Source organism: Ranitomeya variabilis, chromosome 2 (genome assembly GCF_051348905.1).
Source record: "Ranitomeya variabilis isolate aRanVar5 chromosome 2, aRanVar5.hap1, whole genome shotgun sequence".
In the NCBI taxonomy this organism is placed as follows: Eukaryota; Metazoa; Chordata; class Amphibia; order Anura; family Dendrobatidae; genus Ranitomeya; species Ranitomeya variabilis.
The window spans coordinates 1,085,437,833-1,085,462,087 of NC_135233.1; the positions used below are offsets into that span (position 1 = coordinate 1,085,437,833).

General features: G+C 43.7%; 1 protein-coding gene across 1 annotated transcript in view; it reads right to left on the reverse strand.

Moving 5' to 3' along the window:
• PKHD1 (PKHD1 ciliary IPT domain containing fibrocystin/polyductin) overlaps positions 1-24,255 on the reverse strand; it is a 785,044-nt gene that overhangs the window by 556,214 nt on the left and 204,575 nt on the right. The gene's annotated exons all lie outside the window — the stretch shown is intronic.

Here is a 24,255-nt window from a genome sequence, read left to right on the forward strand (position 1 = left end):
AAGGTCTAGCCACAGAATTTCAATGATGTTCAGATCAGGGGACAGTGAGGGCAATTATAAAACCTTCAGCTTGCACCTTTTGAGGTCGTCTATTGTGGATATTGATGTGTGTTCAAGGATCATTATTCATTTGTAGAAGCCATCCTCTTCCTCTTCCTCTTTTCACTTTCAGCTTTTTTTTACAGATTGTGCTATGTTTGCATCACTAATTTGTTGAAGTTTCATCTTCTCACTACCCGTGAAATGTTCCCTGTGCCATTGGCTGCAACACAAGCCCAAAGCATGATTTATCCACCCCTATGCTTAATGGTAGGCAAGATGTACTTTACCTTTAATTTTGTGCCTTTTTCTCTCCACTCATACCACCGATCATTGTGGCCAAAGAGTTCTGTTTTAACCTCATTGGTCCACAGGACTTGTTTCCAAAATAAATCAGGCTTATTTAGATGCTCTTTTGCAGACTTCTGATGCTGAATTTTATGATGAGGATGCATGATGACTGATGACTCTTCCATGAAGGCCATATTTGTGCAGGTGTCTCTGAACAGTAGAATAATGTACCACAATGCCAGAGTCTGCTATTTTTTTCTGAAGGTCTTTTCCAGTCAAGCGGGGGTTCTGATTTACCTCTAGCAATCCTAGGAGCATCTCTCACTGACATTTTGCTTGGTCTTCCAGACCTTATCTTGACCTCCACTGTTCCTGTTAACTACCATTTCTTAATTACATTTCAAACTGAGGAAAGGGCAACTTGAAAATGATTTGCTGTCTTCTTATAGCCTTCTCCTGCCATTTTCATTTTCAGAGTGCTAGGCAGCTGCTTATAAAAACCCATGGCTGCAGTTTTTTGGCACAAGGCTGGGTTTTTATAAAGCTGGGAATCACCTAGCCTTTCTAACGATAATGATGAACAAGCCATAACCCTAATAGGCTAATTAAGGTCTTTAGGCCTTTGAAATTGTTGACCTCACTACTGACAAAGACATAAAAAAGCTAGACTGCAGCATGTCAAAATGAACGTACGTAATCCAAAATCCTTCTGAGAAAGCATCTTGTGGACAGATGAGACCAAGATTGAGCTTTTTGGTGAAGCACATCATTCTGTTTACCGAAAATGGAATAAGGCCTTCAAAGAAAAGAGCACAGTACCTACAGTCAAATATGGTGGAGGTTCACAGACTTTTTGGGGTTGTTTTGCTGCCTCTGGCACTGGGTGTCTTGACTGTGTGCATGGCATCATGAAATCGGAAGACTGTAAAAGGATTTTGGGTGGCAATGTAGTGCGCATTGTCCGGAAACTGGGCTTGCATCCTAGGTCGTAGGTCTTCCAGCAGGACAATGACCCCAAATATATTTCAAGAAGCCCCCACTAATGGATGGAAACAAAGCGCTGCAGAGCTGTGACATGGCAGTAATGAGTCCGGATCTAAATCCCATTGAACACCGGTGGAGAGGTCTTAAAATTCCTGTGGCGAGAAGGCGCCTTGAAATATGAGAGATCTGGAGCAATTTGTAAAAGAAGAGTGGTCAAAATTCCAGTTGGGAGGTGAAAGAAGCTTATTGAAGGTTGTTGGAAGCGATTTATTGCACTTATTTAATCCAAAGGGTGTAACCCAATATTAAATTGAGCGTGCTAACAATTTTATCTGGCCCATTATGGGTGTTTTGCGTGAAATTATGACCAATTTGCCTTTCATTCTCTGTTTCTTTTTGTGTTGTTCCAATACTCACAAAGGAAATAAGCAGCTTTGTCAAGTGGGAGTGGTCTACAGTTGCCCAGACAGGACCTTTTTTTGCCATAACGATTGGTCATGTGACCGGATCGATGCGCAATAGGAGTTATACAAGAGACACATGATCGGTCCACCGGCTGCGTCACAATCCTATCTGCCCAGGCGTAATGTGCAGCGCGCATGCTCAGGAGCTGGATGCGTCTCAATAGCTCCTGGGCATGAGCACTGCACCATAGACACACCTCGCAGAAGGGGGACACTGGGCGGGGAGCGTACGCATGAACACATGATGAATTAGAACATGGTGATAGAAAGAATGAGAATCAAATGGCAAGAACCGTCCCCAGAATGAAATGGCACACAACCAATTATAACATATACTGCACAGAATTTATAACAGTGTTATATATTTACGATGCTTCATCTTTGTGTGTGATTTCTGTGGGAGGTTAGGATCAGAAATGATAGATTCTAAAATCATTGTCCGAGCCCAGTCCAACTATAACATGATTCCGATGCCATTCCCAGCAAGGCCAATGTTTAGAAAAAGAGACCAAAAAAGAAACGAGAATAGAACACAAAAGTATGAACATAGGAAACATTAAAAGGGAAAGTTCCCATATATACAGGGGAAAAAGGAGGGATTATGAGGATGAGTGGTGGATACTGTAGCGTATCGGTGTCCACACTGTGCAGTGATGATGCAGGGACTTAGGAAAGTTCAAAGTAAACACTGGTTTATTGTCCAACTCACAAACCAAAGAAACAGTGTCCTCCGGTTCGCAACCGGGAAAACAGAAGATAGACCATGGCGGGTTGCCGTGGGCGACTGCACCGCCTTGTATAGTGAGGGTGCCAGGACTTCTGGCTCCGCTTGCCAGTGTTGCCTCACGCAAATGTGTGAGGCAACACAGGCACTCCAGTGGATCTAAAACGCTCCTGAGCGCATCCTGACACATAGCGACCCTCGCAAATGACACCAGTCACTGCCTCACCGTACTTACAGGAACGGTGCAAAACTCATAACTTCATCTTGCCCATGCAGAACCATAGACCCCAGGGTAGAAATCCAGTGCATTTCCTTTTGGGCCAGTATCTTTTTAAGGGTTCCCCCCTCTGATTTCCCCATGGACCACATCAATGCCGTGTGTTGATATCGATTTTGCATTGCAATCATGGTACATTATGTCTTGGAAATGTTTTTAGGCTCAGAGGATCTGCCATGAACTTGGCCACATCAATGTCCCCCATGTGCTCCCTAACTCTAATGCGTAGCTCCCTAGAAGTCAACCCGACATATACCTTTGGGCAACCACCCGTGGTATAGTATACCGCATGGGTGGTGTCACACGATATATACTGGTCAATGTCGAACTGAAGTCCACCGTCGACTGAGCTAAACGTGGTGGAGCGGGACACATTGGTCCCAAAATAATTGGTGCAGTTGGGGCATAATGGCCTTTGATTAGAAGGTCCTTGAGGTTCCTAGATCATCTAGAGGTCATCATAGGAGCATGGCCAAACAGGGTTCGGTTAATAGAATAATCCAATATTACTTAAGGATAATTCTCAAAGTTTCGCACTCGTGATTGAGGGTGGATATGAATCTGATTTTTGGGTCAACATTAGGTTCTCTCATTTTATGTTGTACCAATTGGCCATGTGGAATACTTTTAGCCCTATATTCACATTGCCTAAGAAACAGGCAATTCCTGCATGTGTTGTGCCTATCGGACATGAAGCCACGGGGACTTTTTCGAACACGCTGAAGACACTCGGTTAGCCCCCAAGCAAGTTCTGTACTGTTCTCATTACCAAGACTACCATAAGGCCGGCGTCACACCTAACGTATAAAAATACGGTCCGTTTTTTATGTCCGAGATACGCAGAAATGTTCATGAACAGTGATCCGTATGTTATCCGTGTGTCATCCATATAGCATCCGTACGGCGAGATTTTCTCGCCGGCTTGCAAAATGTACATATAATGGATCCATGGGCTCAAATATTCGTGAAAACATATATACAGTCTATATATATAGTGTATATATAATAAAAAAAAATGAAATTTCCCCTCAGGCTCCAAATCACTAACTACCTTAACCCCAAACCATCATGTGACCTCTTCTCTTTCATCCCAGAGTAAAATGATGAGTGATCCCTCCAGAGGAGACCTCTTAACCCATCCTTGTAAAAAATAAAATTATATTGAAACAGATTATTGAGTAAATCGCTCCAGATAAGAAACGGTTAAAGACTAAATGACAGCTGTAACAAAAAAAAAAATAAGAAAAGTTAATTTATTTATTTATTTTATTAGCCTAAAATAAATATATGTAATATAAAAATAAGTGATTTTATTTTTTTTTTTTTAGACGTTCTTATTTTATTTTATTTTTTTTCTTATTTTCTTCATTCTTGAAGGTCCCTTTTCTCATTTAGTCCGGCAGAGATTGTCCTCACGGAATGACCTTTTTTTCTTCTTTTTTTGCGCCTCGGGCCGTGTTGCCCTCATGCCAGCGACTAGATAAAACGCTCTATCAAAGAATTGAAAAAAAATCATTGGCAAAGCACGAGGTCTGATAGGGGCATCAATCCTAACCTGACACAGACCAGGGTCAACCATTTATCTCTTGACTTTGCCTGTGGTCATGGTGGCGGGCCATCTTCACTCTGCATCTTTTTAACAGCTTTTTTTTCTAGAAGATGTCGTGTGGCTGATGCGGCGGCGGCTGCCTGCCAGAATACTTTCCTGCCTGGAATTTTTTTTTTAGGTGTGGATTCAGGTGGAATAATGTAAATTGTGCTTGCAAAGCTCATCCGTTCTGTTGTAAATATGTAATATACATGTTGTGCTTTGTCTATACCGCTATTGTCTAATCTTCGCCCGAAGAACTAGACTGTTTCAGTAATATTAATAGCTAGTGGCATGGAGGAGAAACTAAGACAACAATTAGGATCCAGAGTGGTTAAGAAACACTGTATAGCAAGCAGGCAAAATTTCTCCTAAAAGGGGTTGTCCATTATTTAATTTGAAAAGTCAATTCTGCTGCTTGACATTGTTGGTCATAACCAACTGGGTCACCTTTGTGTGGCTTCCACTATCCTAGGAGGAACTTCCATGAGATTTTGAAGGTATCTGTGGGAATGTTTTCCTCCTCGCCCAGAAGAGCATTTGTGAGCTCAGACCCTGATGTTGAGGAGAGGGCCTGGCTCACAAACTCCATTCTTGGTCATCCCAAAGGTGATGGATGGGGTTGAGGTCCCGGATGTGTGCAGTCGGTCATGTTCTTCCACACCAAACTCATGGTTGACTAGTGTGCCTACTTTTTGGGGTTCATAGGGTCATTGCTTTCACCACTTATTGGCCTGAGATGTTGTTACTCCAAAACCCTTCTGCTTCATAATAAGAACATCAAAGCTCAATAAATAGGAGGGATGTCCTGGTACTTTTGGCCATTGACCGAGGATCCTGGGGTTAGGGTTCAAAATGCTTAACACTCCTCCAAACATGTTTCTTTGGTTTAGATACTGATGCCACAACAACCCTTTTTGTTTCCTTTTTGGTCATTTTAGAAATCTAATACCAACTGCCTTGTTCTCCTGCAGCTCCTCCAGAGGAGAAAGGAAGTATTACACAATTGGCAAAAAAATCAATTATGCGACCACTGTACCAGCCCTCGGTAATAGATAGAGGTCCTGAATGAGGAACCCCTTTCTAAATTGATTGAAACTGCTTAGGGCATGTGCACACGTTGCAGATTTGCTGCGGATCCGCAGCATTTTTTTCCGCGCAGAAACGCTGCAGATTTGCAAGTGATTTACAGTACAATGTAAATCAATGGGAGAAAAAAAATGCTGTGCTAATGGTGCGGAAAAATCCACATAGACAATGCAGCAGATTCAAAAAAGGACCATGTCAATTATTTTTGCGGATCTGCAGCTTTTCTGCACCCATTGACTTCCATTAGGTCAGGCCAATCTCTAGCAAACCTGCAGATGTAAAAACGATCTGTAGATTTGCTGCGGAAGTACCTGCGAGAAATGCTGCAGATCAGTAGGGGGAAGAGTGTGTGGGCGGAGACTGTGTGTGTGTGCGGAGAAGATGTCCGTGTCTGTGTGCGGGTGTTTGTGTGTATCTGTTGGGCTGTGCCGGGCTGTGTGGGGGTCTGCGGTGCTGTGTGGGGGTCTGCGGGGCTGTGCTGGGGTGTGCGGGACTTGCGGGGGTCTGCGGGGATGTGCTGGGCTGTGCATGGGTCTTCAGGGCTGTGTGGGGGCCTGCGTGTCTGTGCCGGGCTGTGCGAGGGTCTGAGGGTCTGTGCTGGGCTGTGCAGGGGTCTGTCTGTAGGGGTCTGCAGGGCTGTGCGGGGTCTGCGGGGCTGTGTGTGTTTGTGTGAGTGTGTGTGTGTGGGTGTGTGCGGGGCTGTGTGAAGGCAGGCATCGTCCGATGGGACTACTAGTCCCATCCGGCTATGCCTGCTACAGTGACATCTAGCCGGATGATGGGACCGTATAGTGATAGTCCCATCATCCGGCTACTGTGTTCAAGTGTAAAAAGAAAAAAAACACATACACACATATAGACATATAGTACATACATTACGCAGTACATACTCACCAGACAGCTAATCCCCGAAGCCATCGATCACCTGTAAAAAAAAATATAAAAATAATAAACCAACAATATACTCCCTGATCCGCAGTAATCCATGTAATAACGAGTGTCCCACGACGATCTCCCGTGGAGAGCTGTCACATCGGCAGATGCGACCGCTCTCCAGGGGCTCTGGTAATACAATGATGGAAGGTATCCTTCCGCACTGTATCCCTCCACCGCTGTGAGTACAGTATAGTTCATACTGTCACTGGCGGCACAGCTGCATGGGAAAATTCTCACGCAGCAGTGCCGTAAACTGAGATCAATGAACTCATTGAGCCCTCAGTAATAACACTGCAGGAGCCATTGTCTCCTGTCAACATGTCACTGGAGGCCTATAGAGCAGTGACATCACCCTATGTCACTGTTTTATAGGGGAGATCGTCGTGGGACACTCGTTAGTAATTGCAGTGCGTCGGACAGGTAGTATACGGTTGTTTTTTTATTTTTTGCAGGTGATCGATGGTGGTTGTAAGTATGGTGAAATTAAAAATATTAAAATACTTTTTTATGGCTGTGTCTTTTTTTAACACTTTCACTACTATAGGATTAGTAATGGATAGGTGTCTTATTGACGCCTCTCCATTACTAACCGGGCTTAATATCACCTTTCAATCAAAGGTGACATTAACCCCTTATTACCCCATATCCCACCGCTACAGAGCAGTAGGAAGAGAGAGGCTAAGTGCCGGAACTGGCACATCCTACATATGCGCCATTTCTAGGGCGGCTGGGAGCTGGTATTTGTAGCCAGTGGGGGGCCAATATCCATGGTCCCTCTCTAGGCTGTCAATATCAGCCCGCAGCTGTCTGCATAGCCTTTCTGGCTATAAATTATAGGGGGGTCCCCCTATTTTGATGGCCAGTAAAGGCTAAATATACAGCTGTGGGTTGATATTCATAGCCTGGGAAGCTCCACGGGTATTAACCCCTTCCCAGGCTATAAATATCATCCCCCAGTCGCTGGCTTTCCCACTCTGGACTTGACAATTGCGCGGGAGCCCACGCAATTTTTTTTTCCATTTTTAAAATGAAACAGATAATGCGTTTAAGGTTGGGGTCACACTTGCGAGAAACTCGCACGAGTCTCGCACCTCAGTACCCGGCACTATCGCCAGCACTCGGGACCGGATTGTGCGGCTGCATGTATTTCTATGCAGCTGAGTGCTCCGGTCCCAGTGCCGGTGGCAGAGCTGGGTATTGTGAGTTTCTCGCTATTGTGACCCCGGCCAACGCAGTTTTTGTGTGTGTCTTTAACTCTTTATGTACCATTTTATTATGTTTATTACTAAACATCGGGGCTTGGTATTATCTATCTATCTATTTATAGATCTATCTATAGATATATCTATCTATAGATCTATCTGTGTGTGTAAACATTCTTCAATGGAGTATGTAAATGAAGAGGTTGGACAAGAAATTACATCACAATTCTTTTTTTTTGTTAAAAAATAGATCTTTATTCAGCTTTCAAAAACGCATACAAATTCGCATGAAAAAATGCATAAAAACGCATCACGCACCTGCTTTTTCTGGCAAGAGAGGGAAGAATCTGCACAGAAAATTCCACAGTCAAATCTGCAACGTGTGCACATACCCTTAAAATGCACTGCTCTCCATTCCTCCAACAGGAAGCTGCGTGTGAGAAGCCAATCAGGAGACACTAAACATAATGACCACTTCCTGTGCCAAGCGCTAAGGTCAGAGATGAGCATGGGAGAAGACAGCTGGTGTAAGAAGAAAAAAAAAAGATTTCTTGTACTCTATGGTAGTGCCTGAAAATTATGACTGCCTAACCAAATCTTGGACACTTCTTTGACTTGGGATTGGATAGCATCTAGTCACAAATCACACTCAAGCACCTGATGTGTCCTTTCTGAGGTTTTATTTATATGCATAATTTTCTGAACTATCTGGGAGACATACAGATGTCCTGGACTCCTGGAAAAATTGGCCAATTTCCCAACAGCTGGCAAAAACCTTATATACCTTGATGTTCAAGAAAATTCAGGGGATGAGAAGGATGTGGCCTAAAATTATAAGTCCATGACCAGAAATGGGATGGCTTTCCAGTAGAGGTGAGCAAATCTATTACCAGGACCCTGGTCTAGAGGCAAAGTCAGTAGTCCTTGGCTGCCAAAATGAAAGGTGTAAAAATTGCCTCCAACTTGTAGGAATGCTAGCGCCTCTTCAGATTAGTAGGCCCCAAGTGACATCGCATATGCCTCCCATCTCGCCACACCAATCCTAATAATCAGAAAAGGCGCCAAGGATGATGGCAAGTAGGTGTTTCTCAGGTATGTTGTCTGGTTGTCATGGACAGCTATACCGGCTTGGGAAATGATTCGATCATCTCTACTTTCCATGGATATGATGACGTCACACTGTATGTACAGCGCAGAAAATGATGGAATCTTATGTACGATGCGATCGCGTGCCGTCATATGATTATATCATTTTTCAATAAGCAGAATTGTTTCCTTTCTATACGTCCCCAAGGAGTAGAAACCTGGTCAGTGGCATAACATGAATCTTTTGGGCTGCCACAACTATCTTAGGTCTATAATTGCGTTGGTCTTCTTGCATGAAACCCTTCTGGAATTTGCGCATTGCTACACAGGATTATGATGGTCTGGCTAAAATGTCAGTAAATTGCCAACACCAATGTTAAAACACCAGAACACAGGCAGGGATTCTTACCTGTTCAAGGCCTCCAACAATTGCACTACCCAGGGTGCACCAGGCCCAAGTAAAGATAGCAAACAACACAGGTGCAAATAATACCGATGCAGCCAACCTACAATCAGGAATTGGCTGCTTGGAGCACCCGTGCAAAAAATAGTCTGTATGTGGCATGTTCACACAGGACTGCAAAGTATATGGTGAAAAGCCTATTAATGACGCCATATATATAGCGGGCTAACCATGATGCATCCTGTGTGAACAGAGGCCACAGTGTACAGAGCCATCTAGGGCCCAGGCGCACCCTGGACAAATGTACAGTGCACCAAAAACATAACAATGTATGCAAGGTATATCAACCAATACCTTGCATACATTGTTATGTTTGTGAACATGCCACATAGTGTAGTAGTGCAATTGTTGGAGGCCTTGAACAGGTAAGCATCCCTGCCTGTGTTCTGGTGTTTTTTTGTTTAGTTTAGTGGAGGTTTTCCTCCAATGATGTTTTTTTAGATTAGGACTGCCAAGATACAAGGACCCTTGACGTGGGTTGGCAGCTTCAATATTGTGGCCATAATATCAACCAATACCTTGCATACATTGTTATGTTTTTGGTGCACTGTACATTTGTCCAGGGTGCGTCTGGGCCCTAGATGGCTCTGTACACTGTGGCCTCTGTTCACACAGGATGCATCATGGTTAGCCCACTATATATATGGCGTCATTAATAGGCTTTTCACCATATACTTTGCAGTCCTGTGTGAACATGCCACATACAGACTATTTTTTGCACGGGTGCTCCAAGCAGCCAATTCCTGATTGTAGGTTGGCTGCATCGGTATTATTTGCACCTGTGTTGTTTGCTATCTTTACTTGGGCCTGGTGCACCCTGGGTAGTGCAATTGTTGGAGGCCTTGAACAGGTAAGCATGCCTGTGTTCTGGTGTTTTTTTGTTTAGTTTAGTGGAGGTTTTCCTCCAATGGTGTTTTTTTAACACCAATGTTAGTAATCATGCTTTAGGCATAGCTGCCAACACCACTCCAACTTCTCCTAGTATCGCCCTTAAGCCCTGCCTAATTTTGGATCTGGTGTCCCAAGAAATCTTGGCCAGTTGTAACAATCTATAGAGGTATAGTCAGAGAGTGTGCACAGGGAGCAGTTGAAGAGGTAGCAGATGCGCGGGCAGCAGTTGCACAGGTAGCTATCGTGTGGGTGGTAGTTATAAGGGTTTCAGTTGCAGAAGTAGCATCTGCACAGGTAGTAGTTGCAGAGGCAGCAGATGAACGGACAGCAGTAGCGCGGGCAACAAATACACAGGTAGCAGTTGCGTGGGTGGTAGTAACAAAGGTTGCAGTTGCACAGGTAGGAGTTGCACAGGTAGCAGTTGAAGAGGCAGCAGTTGCTCAGGCAACAATTGTGCAGGTAGCAGCTGCGTGGGTGGTAGTTACAAAGGTAGCAGTTGCAAAGGTAGTATCTGCACAGGTAGCAGTTGCACAGGTAGCAGTTGCAGAGGTTGCAGACGCACAGGCAGCAGTTGAATGGCCAGCAGTTGCGCAGGCAGCAGTTGCACAGGTAGCAGTTGTGTGGGTGGTAGTTACAAAGGTTGCAGTTGCACAGGTAGCAGTTGTACAGGTAGCAGGTGCAGAGGTTGCAGAGGCAGCAGTTGCGCGGGCAGCATTTGCACAGGTAGCAGTTTCAAAGGTAGCAGTTGCACAGGCAGCAATTGCACAGGTAGCAGTTGCACAGGTAGCAGTCATGTGGGTGGCAGTTACACAGGCCGCCGTTGCAGAGGTAGCACTTGCAGGGGTGGAAGTTGCAGAGGTAGCAGTTACACTGGTGGCAGTTGCAGAGGTAGCAGTTGCACAGTCAGCAGTTGAATGGCCAGCAGTTGCACGGTCAGCAGTTGCACAGGTAGCAGTTGTGTGGGTAGTAGTTACAAGGGTTGCAGTTGCAAAGGTAACAGTTGCACAGGTAGCAGTTGCAGAGGCAGCAGTTGAACAGCCAGCAGTTGCTCGGGCAGCAGTTGGACAGGTAGCAGTTTCAAATGTAGCAGTTGCGCAGGCAGCAGTTGCACAGGTAACAGTTATGTATGTGGCAGTTACACAGGCTGCCGTTGCAGAGGTAGCAGTTGCAGGGGTAGAAGTTTCAGAGGCAGCAGTTACACATGTAGCAGTTGCACAGATAGCAATTGCAGAGGCAGCTGTTGAAATGGTAGCTGTTGTACGATTAACAGTTGCACAGCCAGCAGTTTCAGAGATAGTAGTTGCACAGGTAGCACTTGCACAGGTAACAGTTGCAGAGGTTGCAGTTGCAGAGGTTGTAAATGCAGAGGTTGTAGTTGTATGGGTAACAGTTGCAGAGGTTGCAGTTGCAGAGGTTGCAGTTGCACAGATAACAGTTGCAGGGGTAGCAGTTGCAATGGTAGCTGTTGCACGATTAGCAGTTACACAGGTAGCAGTTGCATAGCCAGCAGTTTCAGAGATAGTAGTTGCAGAGGTAGTAGTTGCACGGGTAACAGTTGCAGAGGTTGTAGTTGCACGGGTAAGGCTGGGTTCACACTGTGCCTGTGGCATCCGTTAGACAGACTACGTTACACCGCGGCATAACGCGGTGTAACGTAGCCTGTTAACGCCGCCATTAAGTTCTATGTCGGGCGCATAACTAGCGCACGCCCACAATGGGCGTGCGCTATCCATGTGCCGTCATTGAGTGACGGACCCTGGGACGCGAGCTGCAGCGTTTCCGGGTCCGTCACTGCTAGCGCAGACAGAGCTAGCAGATGCTCTATCTGAGCTAGCGATGTGACAAATTGGCACTTGCGTTAACAGCAGCCCGGTAACGTATGTGTTGAACGGGCTGCTGTTAACGCAGTGTGAACCCAGCCTAACAGTTGCAGAGTTTGTAGTTGCACGGGTAACAGTTGCAGAGTTTGTAGTTGCATGGGTAACAATTGCAGAGGTAGCAGTTTCAGAGGTTGTAGTTGCAGAGGTAGTAGTTACACTGGTAACAGTTGCAGAGGTAGTAGTTGCACGGGTAACAGTTACAGAGGTAGTAGTTGCACGGGTAACAGTTGCAGAGGTTGTAGTTGCACGGGTAACAGTTGCAGAGGTTGTAGTTGCACGGGTAACAGTTGCAGAGGTTGTAGTTGCACGGGTAACAGTTGCAGAGGTTGTAGTTGCACGGGTAACAATTGCAGAGGTAGCAGTTGCAGAGGTAGTAGTTGCACTGGTAACAGTTGCAGAGGTAGTAGTTGCATGGGTAACAGTTGCAGAGGTAGTAGTTGCACTGGTAACAGTTGCAGAGGTAGTAGTTGCATGGGTAACAGTTGCAGAGGTAGTAGTTGCATGGGTAACAGTTGCAGAGTTTGTAGTTGCACGGGTAACAATTGCAGAGGTAGCAGTTGCAGAGGTTGTAGTTGCAGAGGTAGTAGTTGCACTGGTAACAGTTGCAGAGGTAGTAGTTGCATGGGTAACAGTTGCAGAGGTAGTAGTTGCATGGGTAACAGTTGCAGAGTTTGTAGTTGCACGGGTAACAATTGCAGAGGTAGCAGTTGCAGAGGTTGTAGTTGCAGAGGTAGTAGTTGCACTGGTAACAGTTGCAGAGGTAGCAGTTGCAGAGGTTGTAGTTGCACAGGTAACACTTGCAGAGGTAGTAGTTGCACGGGTAACAGTTGCAGAGGTTGTAGTTGCACAGATAGCAGTTGTTATTCCAATGTTTCCTTTCCATATAGGCATGACGTATGACAATGAAGCTCCTGGGCTCCAATGCATTTCATAGTAGAGGCCGCCATTATTTATGTCTTATTCGTACTAGGTGACTTATGGTTCTTTTTTGCTCCAAGTACATCTGAAGCAAAACTTTCTAAGTGGAGGAAGTTGAGCTGAAAAAGACTAATCCGGGGGTAAAACTGCGAAGAAATCTCTCTTCCTGCAATTTCAGCAGGTTTTTTAGTCTCCCCATCAGTGTCAATACCATTGACATCTCATTATAAGCGACGGGTGGACGTGGACAGGAACATCGTGGAAGCGCTCTACAGCGGCTGCTCTTCATATGATGACATATCGTCTAATTAAGTCCTATGGGAAAGACAATCAGCGTGGCTTTTTTTTTTTTCTTTTTCAGGTACTAAGCTTAAAATGATCTCACCTCCGCGACTGATACAACGCGGCACAGGCGAGATCCTAGAGAGACGTCTAATAAACTTCGCTACAAAGGTAAAACTGATAAGTGGCTAATGAACCTGGAACTCGCATGACCCAGATAAGTCACGCGCCTGTCGACACTTTCCACTCGCCCATAATTCCAATTTGCTGTAAACGACGCATCATTTAAATGCAGATGCACAATGAATAACCACTTAAATGGCGCCCGGCTTCATGTATATTTTTATATTCCATGGCGCTTATGTTATTTTTATATATTTTTTTTTACTTTCTCGGTCGTTTTGGAAAAAAAAAATGTCTTTTTTTTTCGAAGCTGTGTTGATTTTCAACACATCATTGGCTTTTATTCCAAATCTAATGTGAGACGCATTAAGGCTGCTCTCCACTGTTTGCGTATACCCTACTGTTAGTGCGGATTTCCAGCTACTTTTCAGACAAACCAATCTGTTGGCAAATGAAAAAGCAGATGTGAGAAGAGTAAACCCCCTTTGATTAATGGTGATAGCCTCTCAATGAACCATGTGTAGACAGGGGAGGTGGGGAGGAACGGGGTGAGGTGGGGCTGGGGGGGGCGATAAATAATTGTTTCGGGCTTTGTGCTGTGCTTTTCTGTTGCAGGTAGGAGTTGTGTGAAGTTACAGGGTTTTTATTTGCAGGTGTATAATGGAAACGTAAAGTAGAGGTTAAGTAGGAAAAGGAAAAAATGAAGAGTCTACAATAAAAAAAATGAGTAACAGAAAAGCAAAATAAAAAAAAAAAATGTAAAAGAAAAATAGACAAAAGGAGGAAATAAAATAATAAAATGGTAATAATATAATGAGTATGCACCAGCAGAAATTGTAGAAAATTTTTCTACAAAGCAGCAATCTTTTAGGTCCCTCGTATAGGTGCCCCTAAGGGTGTAACTACAAAAGGCTGGACTCCATAGCAAACTATTGAATTGACCCTCACTCCACCCCGATACACACCCTGTTGTCAAAATATAGTGCCTCCCTCAAGATGCCTTCAACAGTACAACACACCCATAGTCCCCACAAACTAGGATCCCTCTTTAGTGACCCCATGCAGTATGATGATCCCCTGTGCTAAACACAGTATGATGTCCCCCTGTACTCCTCATCGGATGATGTCCCCCTGTAGCCCTCACAGTATGATGTATGATGTCCCCCTGTAGCCCTCACAGTATGATGTCCCCCTGTACTCCTTACTGTATGATGTCCCCCTGTAGCCCTCACAGTATGATGTCCCCCTGTAGCCCTCACAGTATAATTTCCCCCTGTAGCCCTCACAGTATGATGTCCCCCTGTAGCCCTCACAGTATGATGTCCCCCTGTACTCCTTACCGTATGATGTCCCCCTGTAGCCCTCACAGTATGATGTCCCCCTGTACTCCTTACCGTATGATGTCCCCCTGTAGCCCTCACAGTATGATGTCCCCCTGTAGCCCTCACAGTATGATGTCCCCCTGTAGCCCTCACAGTATGATGTCCCCCTGTAGCCCTCACAGTATAATGTCCCCCTGTACTCCTTACCGTATGATGTCCCCCTGTAGCCCTCACAGTATGATGTCCCCCTGTAGCCCTCACAGTATAATTTCCCCCTGTAGCCCTCACAGTATGATGTCCCCCTGTAGCCCTCACAGTATGATGTCCCCCTGTACTCCTTACCGTATGATGTCCCCCTGTAGCCCTCACAGTATAATGTCCCCCTGTACTCCTTACCGTATGATGTCCCCCTTTAGCCCTCACAGTATGATGTCCCCCTGTAGCCTTCACAGTATGATGTCCCCCTGTAGCCCTCACAGTATGATGTCCCCCTGTAGCCCTCACAGTATGATGTCCCCCTGTACCCCTTACCGTATGATGTCCCCCTGTAGCCCTCACAGTATGATGTCCCCCTGTACTCCTTACCGTATGATGTCCCCCTGTAGCCCTCACAGTATGATGTCCCCCTGTAGCCCTCACAGTATAATGTCCCCCTGTACTCCTTACCGTATGATGTCCCCCTGTAGCCCTCACAGTATGATGTCCCCCTGTAGCCCTCACAGTATGATGTCCCCCTGTACCCCTTACCGTATGATGTCCCCCTGTACTCCTTACCGTATGATGCCCCCCTGTAGCCCTCACAGTATGATGTCCCCCTGTACTCCTTACCGTACCCCCTGACGAAGGATTTTCAATCCGAAACGCGTGTCGGGGTGTGCGCATTGTTTGGACCAGGTGGCGTCTTAAAGGTACAGGAACTCCTATTTATTCCTATCCCTTTTTTATATGGCACATTGCACTTTGCACAATTTTTGTCCTATATACTTGCTCACGTTATAGCTCATTCTCTAGTTTACCCACATATTTTGGGGGTCACTTGTGGAATTTTTTGCACTTATATTTAATCTACAGGAGACCTGTATATTTTCCCTTCATGGTGCCCCTCATGCCTACTTAGATTTTTATATATTGGTGATTTTATATATGATACTAATATTTTTGTCTTTAAACATGTGCACACAATGTATACTGTAACTGTTGCAAATAAAGTACAATTTTAAACCTTATATCCGTGCTAGTAATTTCCTTAAAGTTGGTCCATAGTTCTGGTGGTTGGTCTTGCTGCACTCCTTACCGTATGATGTCCACCTGTAGCCCTCACAGTATGATGTCCCCCTTTACTCCTTACCATATGATGTCCCCCTGTAGCCCTCACATTATGATGTCCCCCTGTACTCCTTACCTTATGATGCCCCCCTGTAGCCCTCACAGTATGATTTCCCCCTTTACTTCTTACCGTATGATGTCCCCCTGTAGCCCTCACAGTATGATGTCCCCCTGTAGCCCTCACATTATGATGTCCCCCTGTACTCCTTACCTTATGATGCCCCCCTGTAGCCCTCACATTATGATGTCCCCCTGTACTCCTTACCGTATGATGTCCCCCTGTAGCCCTCACAGTATGATGTCCCCCTTTACTCCTTACCGTATGATGTCCCCCTGTAGCCCTCACAGTATGATGTCCCCCTGTAGCCCTCACATTATGATGTCCCCCTGTACTCCTTACCTTATGATGCCCCCCTGTAGCCCTCACATTATGATGTCCCCCTGTACTCCTTAGCGTATGATGTCCCCCTGTAGCCCTCACAGTATGATGTCCCCCTTTACTCCTTACCGTATGATGTCCCCCTGTAGCCCTCACAGTATGATGACCCCCTGTACTCCTTACCGTATGATGTCCCCTGTAGCCCTCACAGTATGATGTCCCCCTGTAGCCCTCGCAGTATGATGTCCCCCTGTAGCCCTCACAGTATGATGTCCCCCTGTAGCCCTCACAGTATGATGTCCCCCTGTAGCCCTCACAGTATGATGTCCCCGTGTAGCCCTCACAGTATGATGTCCCCCTGTAGCCCTCACAGTATGATGTCCCCCTGTACTCCTTACCATGTGCTGTCCCCCTGTAGCCCTCACAGTATGATGTCCCCTTGTACTCCTCACCATATGATGCTCCCTTGTACCCCATACATAGTAACATAGTTAGCAAGGCCTAAAAAAGCCATTTGTCCATCCAGTTCAGCCTATATTCCATCAGAATAAATCCTCAGATCTACGTCCTTCTAAAGAACCTAATAACTGTAAGATACAATATTGTTATGCTCCAGGAAGACATCCAGGCCTCTCTTGAACCCCCTGACTGAGTTCGCCATCACCACCTCCTCAGGCAAGGAATTCCAGATTCTCACTGCCCTAACAGTAAAGAATCGTCTTCTATGTTGGTGAAAAAACCTTCTCTCCTCCAGACGCAGAGAATGCCCCCTTGTGCCCGTCACCTTCCGTGGTATAAACAGATCCTCGGAGAGACATTTGTATTGTCCCCTTATATACTTATACATGGTTATTAGATCGCCCCTCAGTCATCTTTTTTCGAGACTAAATCATCCTAATTTTGCTAATCTCTCTGGGTATTGTAGTTCCCCCATCCCCTTTATTAGTTTTGTTGCCCTCCTTTGTACTCGGTCTAGTTCCATTACATCCTTCCTGAGCACCGGTGCCCAAAACTTTACACAGTACTTTGTGTGCGGTCTAACCAGGGATTTGTACAGAGGCAGTATAATGTTCTCATCATGTGTACATAGACAGAATAATGCTCCCCCCGTACTCCTCACAGTATGATGCTCCCTTGTGCCCCTCACAGTATAAAGCTCCCTTGTTCCCCTCACAGTATAAAGCTCCCCTGTACTCCTCACAGTATGATGCTCACTTGTACCCCTCACAGTATAAAGCTCCCCTGTACTCCTCACAGAATTATGTTCACTTGTACCCCACATAGTATAATGCTCCCTTGTACCCCACACAGTATCATGCTCCCCTCTACCACAAAAAAGTAGGGTATGCCCTCAGTGCCCCCCACATAATACAATGTCACTGAATTGGCTCCCCTCACAGCATGCCTTATAATTGCTCCCACACAGTATGAATCCTCCTTTATTGCCCCCACACAGTATAATGGCCATCAATTTCCCACACAGTATAATGTCCTCTTGGAGCCCCCATTACAGTGCTATGCCCTATCAGTGCTATCTCACAATATGATGAATCCTTTCTGATACCCATACACAGTCCCAGGGATTGCCTGCTTGTTGGGCAGTCCTTGCATGTGTTGCGGCTGTTGAATGGTCATGAGACATGCAGATGTGAGGACCCGAACATAAAATTCGAGCACGTCGAAGACAGTCGGTTAGCATCTGAGCATGCTCAGATAACACCTTATCTCAGCCTGTTTGCTCATCACTAATGACCAGCTGATGGCAGGTGATAATGTTGCAAGGTTTTATTCCCTGGTTATTTTTCTTGATGTTCAAGCCTTACAAAGAGTGACTGCATTTTATTAACCCCATGGACTGGAATGTATTTTTCTATCTCAAAAGAAAAAAAACTACTTCTTAATTATCCCTGGTGGTCTAGTGGCATTACATTTCTTTTTAATTGGCTGAAAGGAGGTTGGATTATATTTTTTTGCCTTCCTATACATAAGTTTGGGGCATTATTTTTCCTTGCATTCAGTGCTAAACTAAATGGGTTGTATTCTCATGTCCACAGGCGTGGTGGGATATGTCCTATTTCTTTGTGTCCCAGTGGTGGTCTTAGTGTCTGGTGGTAAGGATCAGTTATTTTCTATGGAGCTTATTGGATATGTTGGATATTGTGTTGCTTTCACTCCCTTAAGTCTACTTGATTGGACCTAATCCCTGGTGGTCTAGAGGAAAAACATTCTATAAGTTCAGAATGTGTTTTTGTCAGGGAAATATGAATTATTTTTAGGGCTAGGCTGAGTGAAAGGTTTTATAATGATTGGAATCCAGAGGATAAATATACAACCTTCTGGCTCATTCAGTGTTATGTGTGTCTGGAGTTGGGAACTCCACAGCTGTGTTTTCATGATAAGGAAAGCTGAACTTTCTGTTGCTGTTTATTCCTGTGCAGAAACACGGACTGTGCCATATGTTATGTTTTTGTTTTCCAGTTAGGCCAAAAAGTCCATGTTTGTTTTGGTATCACTGCACTGGTTTATGCAGTACCTTTAATAAACCAGTGGAAGATATAAAGAAACAGTATTCCTGTGTCTACCTCAATGAACCGATCTACCACTTTACCTTCAGTGGAGTGGTGGGATGAGACGATGGGAGTGGGTACCAATGAATGATATGCTATATAGCTAACTGGATACTGACTTTGAGATTATTACGCTCCCTGGAGTCTAGAGTGCGCTTGTAAATTATACCTGGTACCTAGTGAATTTAGTTCTAAAAAATTACACTACCTGATGTCTAATGAGTGCTATATATAGGTCATATTTCCGACTGTTCAGGGGGTAGGACAGTAGTAATATTCCCTGATGTTGAAGCCTCACCCATGGTTGGGAAGTCACTTTTAACTTGTAATAAAAAATAATAATTCTAATCCCTGGTGGTCCAGTGGAGAACTCTTCAGTCCTAGTAAGCTCAGAAGAGAACTTGAAAAGTTACATTAAATGGAGTCTTACGGATTCATAGATGTAGACCACTTTGTACCATCAACTCGTTCACACTGGTGGCCTAATTTCTTACAGAGCTTCTGAGCAAATTTGAATGGAAGGTAGGTAACACCACTAGACCACCAGGGATACAATGTGTGTTTTTTCCTCATGAGCTACAATTAATTCCCAATCCATGGAGTTTATTTTTAACTCGTTCACAGCGGTGGCCTAATTTCTTACAGAGCTTCTGAGCTAATTTGAATGCAAGGTAATGCCACTAGACCACCAGGGATTAAAATGTGTTTTTTTTCCCTCATGAGCTAAAATTAATTCCCAATCCATGGAGTTTATTTGATACTGATTTTGAGGTTATTATTACACTCCCAGGAGTCTAGAGAGTGCTTGTAAATTATACCTGGTGCCTAGTCAATTTGGTTGTAAGAATTACCCTACCTGATGTCTAGTAGAGGAGAAGTCTTATGAATGCTACATTCCCAGATTATATTTCCTGCTGTCCCATGAGTAGGATTGTAGTGATATTCCCTGATGTTTAAGCCTCACCCATGGTTGGGAAGTCATTTTTAACTTTGTAATAAAAAAAAGAATAATTACGATCCCTGGTGGTCCAGTGAAGAACCATTCAGTCACAGTTAACTCAAAAGAGGATTTGAAAAGGTTTCATTACTCGGACTCTTACAGATTCTTAAATGTCAACTATTTTGTACCACTAAAGTCTCACACCGGTGGCACTAAGGAACTAATTTCCTACAGAGCTTCTGTGCTAGTTTGAAAGGAAGATAATGCCTCTAGACCACCAGGGATTAGAATTTGATTTGTTTCTCATGAGCTAAAAATGACTTCCCAATCAATGGAGTTTATTGAACACTGACTTTGAGGCTGTTACACTCTGTGAAGTTTACAGTGAGGTCGGAGGTTATACTCGGTTCCCAGTGCACTAATTTGGAAAAATTACCCTACCTGATGTCTAGTAGAGAAGTCCTATGAATGCCACATTCCCAGGTTATATGTCCTGCTGTCCAGTGGGTAGAATATTAATGATATTCCCTGATGTTCAAGTCTCACCCAGGGTTGGGAAGTCATTTTCTTACTTGTAATAACAAATAATGAGTATGATCCCTGGTGGTGCAGTGAAGAACTCTTCAACCCTCAGAAAAGAACTCAAAAAGTGAGTGATTCCTAGTCATCAACTACATTGTACCACCAATAGGATCACACCGTAGCACCTGTGACCTCATTTCCTACACAGCTTCTGAGCTCACTTAAATGGAAGGTAATACCACTAGACCACCAGGGATTAAAATGTATTTTGTTCCTCATGAGCTAAAATTACTTCCCAATCAATGGAGTTCATTGGATATTGACTATGAGGTTATTACACTCCCTGGATGTCGGTTGCACCTGGTACCCAGTGAATTTGGTTGTAAAAATTACCCTACGTGAAATCTAGTTGAGGAGATGTCTTATGAGTTCTACATTCCCACATTATATTTCCTGCTGTCCAGTGGATGGGATCGTAGTTATATTCCCTGAAGTCTCACCCAGGATTGGGAATTAATTTTTAGCTTTTAAGAGAAATGTTTTAATTGTAATCCCTGGTGGTCCAGTGATGAAAGTCCAGGGATTACAATTACATTTTTTTTTTTACTCAAAAGAGTACTTGAATAAAGTTACATTCTTCTGAGTCTTAATCCTAGATGTCTCCTACTTTGCACTATCAACTCGTTCACACCGGTGACATGAAGGATCTAATTTCGTACAGAGCTTCTGAGCTAATTTGAATTAAAAATAATTCCACTAGACCACCAGGGATTAAAATGTGTTTTTTTTCCTCATGAGCTAAAATGAATTCCCAATCCATGGAGTTTATCGGATACTGATTTTGAGGTTAATCTACTCCCTGAAGAGTGGAGCATTGGTTGTAGATTATCACTGATTTCCAGTGACCTCAATTGTAAAAATTACCCTACCGGGTGTCTAGTAGAGGAGAAGTCCTATGAGTTCAACATTTCCAGGTTATATGTCCTGCTGTCCAGTGGGTAGGATAATAATGATATTCCCTGATGTTTTAACCTCACCCAGGGTTGAGAAGTCAATTTTTAGCTTGCAAGAAAAAAAATACTTTTGATCCCTGGTGGTCCAGTGAAGAACCCTTCAATCTCCGTTAGCTCAGAAGAGAACTCGTAAAAGTTACATTCCTCAGCGTTTTACGGATTCCTAGATGTGAACTACTTAGCACCACCAACAGGTTCACACCGGTGGCATTCTTAACGCCACTAGACCACCAGGGAGAATTTTTTTTTTTTTTATGCTCATGAGATAAAAATGAATTCTTGATCCACGGAGTTTATTGGCATTGAGGTTATTAGTCTAGAATGTGCTTGTAGATTATAACTGATTCCCAATGACCTCTATTGTAAGAATTACCCTACCTGGTATCTAGTAGAAAAGTCCTATGAGTTGTATATTGCCAGGTTATATGTCCTGCTGTCCAGTGGGTAGGATAGTTATGATATTCCCCCATGTTCAGGTCATTTTTAGTTCTTAGAAAAGAACAATAATTATGATCCCTGGTGGTCCGGTGAAGAACCCATCAATCTCAGTTCGCTCAGAAGAGAACTCTATACAGTTACATTCCTCGGAGTCTTATGGATTCCTAGATGTCGACCACTTTGTACCACCAACAATCTCACTCCAGACTAGTGACGAGTGCAGAGGACGGAAGGAGCGTAAGAGCTGACAATCTAACGTCATGGTGTGACAACGGCATCACAACAGCAACATCGATTATTTGCTGTAAATATTGATACAGTAATTAGCTTAATAGTCTACAAGGACCGGCCGTAAGGACTGCTGCCCCATCTGGACGCTCCCTCCCCATGTATTATTGACTAAGACATTGTTACTTTCTATCATTTAAGTTTTCCTGAAACTCGATTAATGCTCCTGCGGTGATTAATGGCGACCTAAAATCATTATCACTGTGAGGACCCGCGAGACAAATGACGACGTCCTCGGCCATAGAGGATACGAAATCATTAGTGGTGGCGAGTGGAGCGTGTGAGCGCTAAGGGGGATGATGGACTACACCAACAAGTGGGGGAATGGCCAGGATGGACCACGAGGAAGAGAGAAAGTGGCCAACAAATGGAGACGACAGGGCCCAGAAAGCTGGGAAAGACCAGGCGTAAGGGGCGCTATACAATCCGCTGCTTCCACGAGCAACAGAACGTTCTCTGGGATAGATACATCTGAATACAGATAGAGTGTCATCACCGGAACTGTAGGGTCATAAATATCTGCAAATTATCGTCACGTTATCTCCATTATTATCACTAGAAAATTCTGAGCCTCTTACCAAGCAAAAGTATCCTATTATATATATTATCTATTTATCTATCTGTCTATTATCTATCTCTCTATTATCTATTATCTATATCTCTATTATCTAGCTATTATCTATTATCTATCTATCATGTATATATTATCTATCTATTATCTATCTCTCTATTATCTATTATCTATATATCTAGTATCTATATCTCTATTATCTAGCTATTATCTATTATCTATTATCTATCTATCTATTATCTATTATCTATCTATCATGTATATATTATCTATCTAGTATCTATCTCTCTATTATCTATCTATCTATCTATCTATATCTATCTATTTATCTATCTATCTATCTATCTATCTACCTATCTATTATCTATCTATTTATCTATCTACCTATCTATTATCTATCTATCTATCTATTATCTATCTATCTATTATCTATCTATATATCTATTATCTATTATCTATCTATCTATTATCTATCTACCTATCTATCTATTATCTATCTATCTATTATCTATCTATTATCTATCTACCTATCTATCTATTATCTATTATCTATCTATCTATCTATCTATCTATCTGTCTATCTATCTATCTATTATCTATCTATCTATCTATCATCTATCTATCTATTATCTATCTATTATCTATCTACCTATCTATCTATTATCTATCTCTCTATTATCTCTCTATTATCTATCATCTATCTATCTATCTATCTATCTATCTATCTATCTATCTATCTATCTCTCTATTATCTATCTATCTCTCTATTATCTATCTATCTATCTCTTTATTATCTCTCTATTATCTATCTATCTATCTATCTATCTATCTATCTATCTATCTATCTATCTATCTATCCCGAATTGTCAGACTTTCTGGATTAATGAATGCTGCTTTACAGGAATATAGTTACAGTAGTGTGGATGACTGTAAGAGAAGACACTCTGGCAGAACACTGTACAGTCACGAGATTCCTAAAATCTCAATCACACGGTCATGTTTTTTTCTTGCATTTTTGTCATGTGATTTTTTAAAAACGTGACGTCAATTCTTTCAGCATTTTTCCCCATTGACATCAAAATGGCTCAGTACTGCCCCCTTATGGCAGCTACATGGTGAGACCATAGTGAGTGCTCTCACAGTGCTATTCAGAGTGTGCCCCCTTACAGTGGTTATACTGGGGTACCTTAGTGCGCCCTTTAAAGTGGTTATACTGGGGTACCTTAGTGCGCCCCTTACAGTGGTTATACTGGGGTACCTTAGTGTGCCCCCTTACAGTGGTTATACTGGGGTACATTAGTGTGCCCCCCTACAGTGGTTATATTGGGGTACCTTAGTGTGCCCCCTTACAGTGGTTATATTGGGGTACATTAGTGTGCCCCCTTACAGTTGTTATAATGGGGTACATTAGCAAGCCCCCTTACAGTGGTTATACTGGGGTACCTTAGTGTGCCCCCTTACAGTGGTTATACTGGGGTACATTAGTGTGCCCCCTTACAGTGGTTATACTGGGGTACCTTAGTGTGCCCCCTTACAGTGATTATACTGGGGTACATTAGTGTGCCCCCTTACAGTGGTTATACTGGGGTACATTAGTGTGCCCCCTTACAGTGATTATACTGGGGTACATTAGTGTGCCCCCTTACAGTGAT